We start from the raw sequence: 9887 nt of genomic DNA on the forward strand, positions 1-9887 counted from the left end.
ATTAATAATGACATTTAGCAAAATGAAAGTGAAATATAAAGTATACATATAGCTTCTGAATACAGGTAGGCTCTACCTAAAACTAGTACTGTATAGGCCTAATCATACAGAAATTAACTTTCTTCCGTTGATAAACTTTAAAAGTAAACAAGCTTTAAAAATCATGTAATTTCAGGTAGCCTATATCAAGAATCTGTTGAGCGTGCACCATTTTTATATATATATATATATATATATATATATATATATATATATATATATATATATATATATATATATATATATATATATATATATATATATATATATATATATATATATATATATATATATATATATATATATATATATATATATATATATGCAATGCAAACGTGTTTGCATAAGTTTTCTGATCAATTTTTGTGAATTATCAAATATATTAGAAATTGTTGCTTACAAATTTCCCTTGGAAAGATATATACAGTAAATTTTTTGCTTTAGTGAAAACTTTCAGAATGATTCTTTCAGGGAACTATTCTTGTTTTTATAGACTGGATAGGGTACATGAACATATCTAAATTTTTGCAGCATTTTATCATTTTGCTGTAAACCTAAAATGGATATAAATACTTTTGATTGTTTTGCCTGATCTCTAGGATGTGCACCTTAGCTGGTCTCGCGGATTCAAGATTCTTCTTATCAAGTGGTAATATACGGGCTACTGTAGAGCAAGAGCCCGTGCCAGCGCAAGGCTGGCTAAATCTAAGTAGTAAGTGGTAATAATGAAAGCAGTACTAGTAATGGCAATTGTTATATACGTACACTATCAACAGCACTACCATCACTACTAGTGAAACATAAGCTAATTCGATTGCCATCAGTACTATTACCAAAACTTATACAACTGGAAAATATGTAACTGCTGCTGTCATTAACACTATTATGACTGCTCACTAACGCTACTATCACTGTAACTGTCATTAGTGTTATCATCACTACTGCTATCACCAGTATCACTTGCACCATTACTACTATTACTGGTACTACTAAATACTACCGTCATTAATACTCTCCTTCACATACATGATAAACCTGTCAAAAGAAGAGTTGGGCAAAATAACCCGAGAATGTCCTCTGACGATTCACGGCAAGATTAATTGCTAATATTTAAAATAAACACTTTTTGTTCTAATCCTTACCAATATCCTAAAGGCAAATGATATTACTAATGATCATTCATCAAACTATGGCATCTCGTCCCCGGGAGAAGTTCAGGAGCGTTGTTTAGTATAATTTGCTTTCCTATTGTCTATTGAAGTGTCATAGGTAATCTAACACCTAATTAACCAAAAATAGTTACACATATATCTCACGGTTATTGGTTAAACAGCAGAGAAAGCCTGTCAATTACAAGCGCTGCCTCAAGGTAGTACCTTGCCGTTACTTATTTTTTTAAAGCTAAGAGACTGAGACCGGCAATACTATACCCACAAAGCTCAGCTCTTTGAAAGCAAAGGGAGAAAAGAAGGGAAGGAAGTTAAGGAACAGTATTTCTCAGGTTATGACTCATTCATTAGCCTCTTAAAAAGCTGCAAACTGAATGACTCGGGGAAAACCTGACGGGGGCAGTTTCGCTATTTTTATGTGAGGGGATGAATGAGTTATCAAATTGGTTTATCATGAATTCACCATTTCCTGTTTATATATATATATATATATATATATATATATATATATATATATATATATATATATATATATTTATATATTTATATATATATTAATATATATACATATACTAGTTGACCAACCCCGCGCTACCTGGGAAAACTCTGAAGGACTCCAAAATATTTTCTTGCACCTCCTTGTGCTGACTGTCCCTTTTATCCTGATATTACTGTTCTAACTGTCCCATTTATCCAGATATTACTGCAGTGACTGTCTCATTTATCCATGTATTACTGTGCTGCCTGACCTTTTTTATCCAGGTATTACTGTGCTGACTGTCCCTTTTATCCAGATATTACTGTGGTTATTGTCCATGTTATCCAGATATTACTGTGGTGACTGCCCCGTCCCCCAGGTATTACTGTGCTGTCTGTCCCTTTCATCGAAGTATTATTGTGCTAACTGTCTCTTTTTTCCAGGTATGACTGTGGTGACTGTCCATTTTATCCAGACATTACTGTGGTGACTGTACAATTTACCCCCACTAAACCTAAACACACCCCCACTTAACTGAAACCCCCACTAAACCTAAGTACACCCCACTAAACCTCAACACACCACTAAATCTAAACACATACCTCCACTAAACCTAAACACACCACTAAATCTAAACACATACCTCCACTAAACCTAACTACACCCCCACTAAACCCAAAACACAAACGTTGAAACAGAATTATTAATCACGGAAGTAAAGCATTTTCAATAATATATTTCTATGGCACCGAGTACATGAAATGAGGTATGATAAATCCGTACAGTTTATTTACCATATAAGTTACAAAGGGGAGGGGGGGGAAGGGAAAGGGGATACGGGTTTGAAACCTACCCTATTATCTAAGTTGGGTCAAATGATGGCAACCTCCCAAATTTTGTCTAGATCAGTCAAGCTGTTGTCACATAAATTACAAAGGGAAGGGGGAAGGGGTACGGGTTTGAAACCTACCTTATTACCTAATTTGTGTCAAATTCTGGCCACCTTCCAAATTTTGTAGATCGATCAAGCTGTTATCAGTGATAAAATCACCGTGGATACCGATAACTAAAAAAAAAAAAAATTAAAAATACATATCCGACACTTTGCTAAAAAAGGAACGATGTGATTCTGGATACTTATATAAGTACCTCTTAACAACACTGCAGCCTCTTAGATGAAATCTAATTTACTAAAAATATATTTTACATATAAAATGATAAACTAGGTTTTTTTTTTTCTAAAGCAGGCCGGTAAAACTACTCTTTAAAAAAATATGTATTGCCTGCGTTATTAGCAGAAACGATCACAGATATCAAAGAAGTTCTTGAAGGAAATAATGTTTATCAATTGATAAGTGAATTTTAGCAAACGATGGCAGCATATTTCGTAAACCTACTGAATGTAATGGACTGCTGCCAATGTTTTTACCTTAACAGTTATCTTCTTTACTTTCCATTAGTATCTACAAAGGTTATGAAATGTCAGAGGTAAATAACTGCACACTTTGAAAAAAATAAATGTACAGATTAAAGAATGTTTTCAATACAAAGCAGTTGTTTAGCGGGCAATCCAGACCTTATGTATACACTGAAAAACAAGTAAACTTCGGCGCAGTCGAGTTTTCTGTACAGCCACTACAGCATATAATCAAGGCCACCGAAAACAGATCTGTCTTTCGCTGGTCTCGATATAATGCAGCATGAGCCGCGGGCCATCAAACTTCAACCACGGCCGGGTGGCGGCCTATCCTATAGCATTGCCAGAAGCACGATTATGACTATCTTTAACCTTGACTAAAATAAAAACTGCTGAGGCTAGAGGGCTGCAATTTGGTATGTTTCATTATTGGAGGGTGGATGATCAACATACCAATTTGTAGCCCTCTAGCCTCAGTAGTTATTAAGATCTAAGTGCGGAGAGAAAAAGTGTGGATGGACAGAAAGCCGGCACAATAGTTTTCCTTTACAGAAAACTAAAGCCTGTATAGCACTTAAAAGATGATAATCTTTTATTTAAACAAAATCATCCCACAAATAATAAAATCCCTCCTAACATTCACGGAAAAAAGGATAATTACCATCATTTCCTTTGTGGATTTTGTCTTTATTTATATATATATTCATGACGTTCCATATTTTCGTGATACAATTATACATACATATACTTGTATATATAAGTATGCAGTGCGAGAAGGACAGGCATGCCGTTTGTATGTACTTTATTTCAATAAAAAAAAAAAAAATTTCCGATCCACAATACTCCCATTTTCAAGGTCGGTGAACTGAAATGAAGTAGGCTACACATGACTGGATGACAAATCTGTCGTTCTCTCGCTGACGATGTTTACTCTGGTTTTGACAACTAACCTCTATCTATCTATTAATATACATATATACATACATACATACACACATATATATATATATATATATACATACATATATATATATATATATATATATATATATATATATATATATATATATATATATATATACAGGACATTACAAGGAATAGCGGGAAGTGTCAAGTTCCAAAGGAGGCGCCTTTCGATCGTATTGTCTTATTGGACAAGAAAGCTGGTCATCGCTGTGCAGTCTGCATTGTGGTTTAAAGTGAAGTCATTTTCGTTGTCATTTTTTTCTCTTATCTCGCGTCCTGGAAAACTGTCAGGTTGTTTCTGTGATTTTTTTGGGATGGCGGAGGAAGGGAGGGAGAAGCGAATAAATTGACTATCTCCTTGGACAATAACTCAGTGCCAGGTACCGCATGTTTTCTTTTCGAAAGCTTTGTTACAGGAGAGCTGCAGTATCGGCAACTGCTTAATTTTTTTCTTTCATTTTTGGCAATAAAGACGCATTTTTCAGAAACTTTTTTTTTTTAGTTCTCAAAAATTCCCCATGGATAGACCTCAGAATAAGATTTGGACACTGCTTACGTTTTTTCTCCCTTTGCAATAAGGATGCAATTTTCAGCTCTCAGGACTCCCTCATTTATCGTAATGACAGTTCTTGAAAAGACCTCAGAATAATTATATATATATATATATATATATATATATATATATATATATATATATATATATATATATATATATATATATATATATATATATATATATATATATATATATATATATATATATATATATATATATTATTCTAAGGTCTTTTAGTGTATATATATATATTATTCTGAGGTCTTTTCAAGAACTGTCATTACGATAAATGAGGGAGTCCTGAGAGCTGAAAATTGCGTCCCTATTGCAAAGGGAGAAAAAACATAAGCAGTGTCCAAATCTTATTCTGAGGTCTATCCATGGGGAATTTTTGAGAACTAAAAAAAAAAAAAGGTTTCTGAAAAATGCGTCTTTATTGCCAAAACTAAAAGAAAAAAAATTAAGCAGTGGCCGATACTGCAGCTCTCCTGTAACGAAGCTTTCAAAAAGAAAACATGCGGTATCTGGCACTGAGTTATTGTCCAAGGAGATAGTCAATTTATTCGCTTCTCCCTCCCTCCTCCGCCATCCAAAAAAAATCACAGAAGCAACCTGACAGTTTTCCAGGACGCGAGATAAGAGAAAAAAATGACAACGAAAATGACTTCACTTTAAACCACAATGCAGACTGCACAGCGATGACGAGCTTTCTTGTCCAATAAGATGATACGATCGAAAGGCGTCTCCTTAACTTGACACTTCCCGCTATTCCTTGTAATGTCCTGAAGGTGGGCTGGGCGAAGACCCTGATTCCTTCGGGAATTGGAGGATCCTGACAATAACAAGATTGTGGGGGCTTTGGTATATACTGAAGTTTAGGAAAATTGGGTTTATGGTTACCAATGGCGCTCAAGGGAATATTACTATTCTTGTACCCTAGAGGTGGGCTGGGCGAAAACCCTGATTCCTTCGGGAATTGGAGGATCTTGACAATAACAAGATTGTGGGGGCTTTGGTATATACTGAAGTTTAGGAAAATTGGGTTTATGGTTACCAATGGCGCTCAAGGGAATATTACTATTCTTGTACCCTGCAGGTGGGCTGGGCAAAGACCAGATTCCTTTGGGAATTGGAGGATCCTGGCAATAACAAGACTGTGGATGCTTTGGTATATACTAAAGTTTGGGAAAATTAGGTTTATGGTTACCAACGGCGCTCAGGGGAATATTACTATTCTTGTATCCTGAAGGTGGGTTGGGCAAAGACTCCGATTCCTCCGGGAATTGGAGGATCCTGACAATAACAAGATTATGGGGGCTTTGGTATATACTGAAGTTTAGGAAAATTGGGTTTATGGTTACCAACAGCACTCAGGGGAATATCACTATTCTTGTATCCTGAAGGTGGGCTGGGAGAAGACCCAGATTCCTCCGGGAATTGGAGGATCCTGACAATAACAAGACTGGGGGTTGCTTTGGTATCTACCGAAGTTTGGGAATATCGTATCCTAAGGGTGGGCTGGGCGAAGACCCCGATTCCTCTGGGAATTGGAGGATCCTGACAATAACAAGACTGTGGGTGCTTTGGTATCTACCGAAGTTTGGGAATACTGGTTTGTGGTTACCAAGCGGTGCTCAGGGAAATGTTATTCTTGTATCCCGAAGGTGTGCTGGACGAAGACCCATTTCCTTTGGGAATTGGATGATCCTGGCAATCACAAGACTGTGGTTGCTTTGGAATGGAATGGAATATAAAATTAAGGCCAAAGGCCAAGCGCTGGGACCTCTGAGGTCATTCAGCGCTGAAAGGGAAATTGAAAGTAAATCGTTTTTAAAGCTGTAACAAAAGGAAAACCTCACGCTATGAAACAATTGTTAGGAGGGAGTTGAGGAGAGTAAGGTGGAAATGAGAGAATATGAACAGAGGTGAAGTCAAAGGATTGAAAGCAGCTGCAGCTTGGGGCAGAAGGTATGCTAGACTTCTCCTTCTATTTATTAATTTATTTTTTCTTTTTTAATAAGTGATCTCTTCTTTCTGTATTTCCCGTTACCTTCCGTTACTTCTTTCTAATGAACACCATAATATTCTTTGGAAGCTTAAATTTCAAGTAAATGGCCCCTGTTGTGGGTTTGTTGCATATGAATAGGGTTCATCCTCTGCATAATAATAAAAACCAACCCAACAGAAACCAAATCAGCAACCGCCTTGGAAAAGGCACCTAGAAAAACAAATCATGGCGACAAATCTAATATAAAAATGTTTAAATTTTTAAGAGGTTAGTTAACTAAGTACAAATTTTCTTTGGCCATCAAATTTATGTATATATCTTAGGAAAGAAAACTCTGGTACTAAAAGTAACACACAAGGAATGAATATCTATCTATTTTTATATATATATATATATATATATATATATATATATATATATATATATATATATATATATATATATATATATATATATATATATATATATATATATATATATATATATATACATATACAGTATATGTATATATATATATATATATATATATATATATATATATATATATATATATATATATATATATATATATATATATATATATATATATATATAGAGAGAGAGAGAGAGAGAGAGAGAGAGAGAGAGAGAATTGTAAGTCATTAAAATATTTCAACACCCGACAAAACAATCTCCTTCATTCAATGAAAATACGTCGAAGCATCTGAATTAAATACAGATATAAATCAATTTCCCGTCTAACATAAATTCAGGGAACACATGCCAACATTTACACATCTACAAAAAAGGTCTACTTCAATACCTTGAACAGATTCTGCTTCCCTCAAAATCAGCATTCATAAATAGCAGCTGGGTGAAATCATACACTGATAACCATCTTTAACATACATGAACGTAGACCCTATGAATAGCTTTAATCATGAATCTTTTTGTTCCTACGTACACAGACAAAAAATCTCGAAATACTGAGGGTCAGAAAGGCGTGAGTACCAGCAAACCCAAAAAGATTTGTTTTCAATACCAGGCTTGACCTAAAGTAGCTCATGACAGGATGGCCATCAGAGTGAAAGATGAGAAATTATTTGTTTCGAAATATAGATGAAATACAGAAGTCCGTGAAGTCTAACCCCTGTAGGGAGGTAGTGCCATCAGTGCACCTCATGCGGTGCACTGTAGGCATTATTTAAGGGTCTATGCAGCATGTCTTCGACCGCTAGCATAAGTTTGAGGTATTACTGCTGGTGAAGCTGTGGATCCGGCACTGTGAATGGGAGGGGGTACACTGTGTATATATATATATATATATATATATATATATATATATATATATATATATATATATATATATATATATATATATATATATAAAATATATATATATATCGAGAAAAAGTCGGCATTATTTCCCTTCGAAAAACCTCTAACAGACCTCGTCTAAATGTCCCTGCAGGTGATGGTTATGCAATCCTCGTTTTTTCTTCATTATCTTAATCTTGCTTTCTAGCCAAGTTCTTTCAATTTGTTGGGTATGAGCAGAAGTATTAGGATCTACAAAATTGATCTGATGGTTTACAGTGTGATGTACATACCCCAATTGTGAAAGTCTGCGATATGCAGGTCATTCTTCAGAGTGTATATCCATGACCCACTCGCTACTTCCCTTTCAATGATGGTTAACAAAGTTGCTGCATCTCTCTTTTCTACGTAGAAATATCGCACATCATTGCCCTGGCATAAACCAAAGACTCAAGGACTATCTATACGCTTACCATGATTGCAATTGTTTGACATTTTCTGGATCTACTATAGCTGATGCTTGGTCTCCTTCCAGAATCCGACCCGTTGTATTTGCGCCGACCGGTGAATCTTGATTCATTGATTTGAACAGCATTGTTTTCTGTTCCAACCATTTGCCCTCTTCAACTGATAGAAACTATACTAGAACAAACTTCCTGGCAATAACTGAACCAGTCAATCACAGTAGCGGATGATAATCCAGTATATTTTGTAACCTGTACTACTGATAGTTCCATAGACCACAAAAAAATGAGCTCAACGATTGCACAAAGGCTCAAGTTGCAATCTTATTTTCCACTTAAATCAGTATACAAAAAGGAATTATTGCCTTCCTCACTGAGCTGACTGCTTGGCAACCCTTTCTCCTGCATCTCCATACTGGCCAATCTTTTCCTCGTGATTTTTTAGTAGTTTGAATGACAGGTCCATCACACTTTTGACAAATATTCCTCTTTCAGTAATCCATTTTCAATTAGGAAGGTAGTCACAGCGCTTTCACTGGAAACAATGTTAGCGTTCAAATCCCAAAAATACATCTTGTATCGATTGTATAAGTCCTTTAAGAGTATAAGCAAAATGTTGCAATGACTGAAATATATTTACAAAACCTTTGAGCGCAGCATTTTGGTGATGAGTTGTCAAGTTATCTAAAAATAGAAGGACAGTTATCTAGATAGATAGTTTCGAGCTATCTTTTGGCGTTTGGTGGTGAGTTGTCAAGTCATCTAAAAACAGATAGAAATATAGTTATTTACAGATGTCATTACTTGGCAGTTTGGTATTTTGGCATTTTTGACTTTGGTAGGGATGCAAAAATTTCCAAAACAGGATAAGTTAAGTGATGTGGCTCTAGTTTTACCATACCACTGAGCTGATTAACAGCTCTCCTAGGGCTGGCCCTGAAGGATTAGACTTATTTTACGTGGCTAAGAACCAACTGGTTACTTAGCAATCGGGACCTACAGCTTATTGTGGAACTGAACCACATTATAGCGAGAATTGAATTTCTATCACCAGAAATAAATTCCTCTAACTCCCTTTGAACAGTCGTGTCAAGGGAATTGAACTCGCCCATCGTAGTAACAGTCTGAAGCTCAACCTAGTTTCCATTAACAAAGGCATTCTAAAAACAGGAAATTCAAAGGTAGGACATACAAGTGGCACTGATTTTACTTTATTCCTATTATTATTATTACTATTATTATTATTATTATTATTAATATTCAGAAAATGAAACCTATTCATATGGAACATGCCCACAGGGGCCACTGACTTGAAATTCAAACTTCCAAACAATATGGTGTCCATTAAGAAGTAAGAGGATGTATAGGGAAATACATAAAGTATGATAGTTTACCTTTGTATACCCATTTTACATTTATGCACAAAAATAAACATAATTCCAGTAATATATTCGTTTCTTTTAGCAACTAAAAAATTTATTCTTATTCTTTCAC

This window comes from Macrobrachium rosenbergii, chromosome 3, assembly GCF_040412425.1.
Source record: "Macrobrachium rosenbergii isolate ZJJX-2024 chromosome 3, ASM4041242v1, whole genome shotgun sequence".
In the NCBI taxonomy this organism is placed as follows: domain Eukaryota; kingdom Metazoa; phylum Arthropoda; class Malacostraca; order Decapoda; family Palaemonidae; genus Macrobrachium; species Macrobrachium rosenbergii.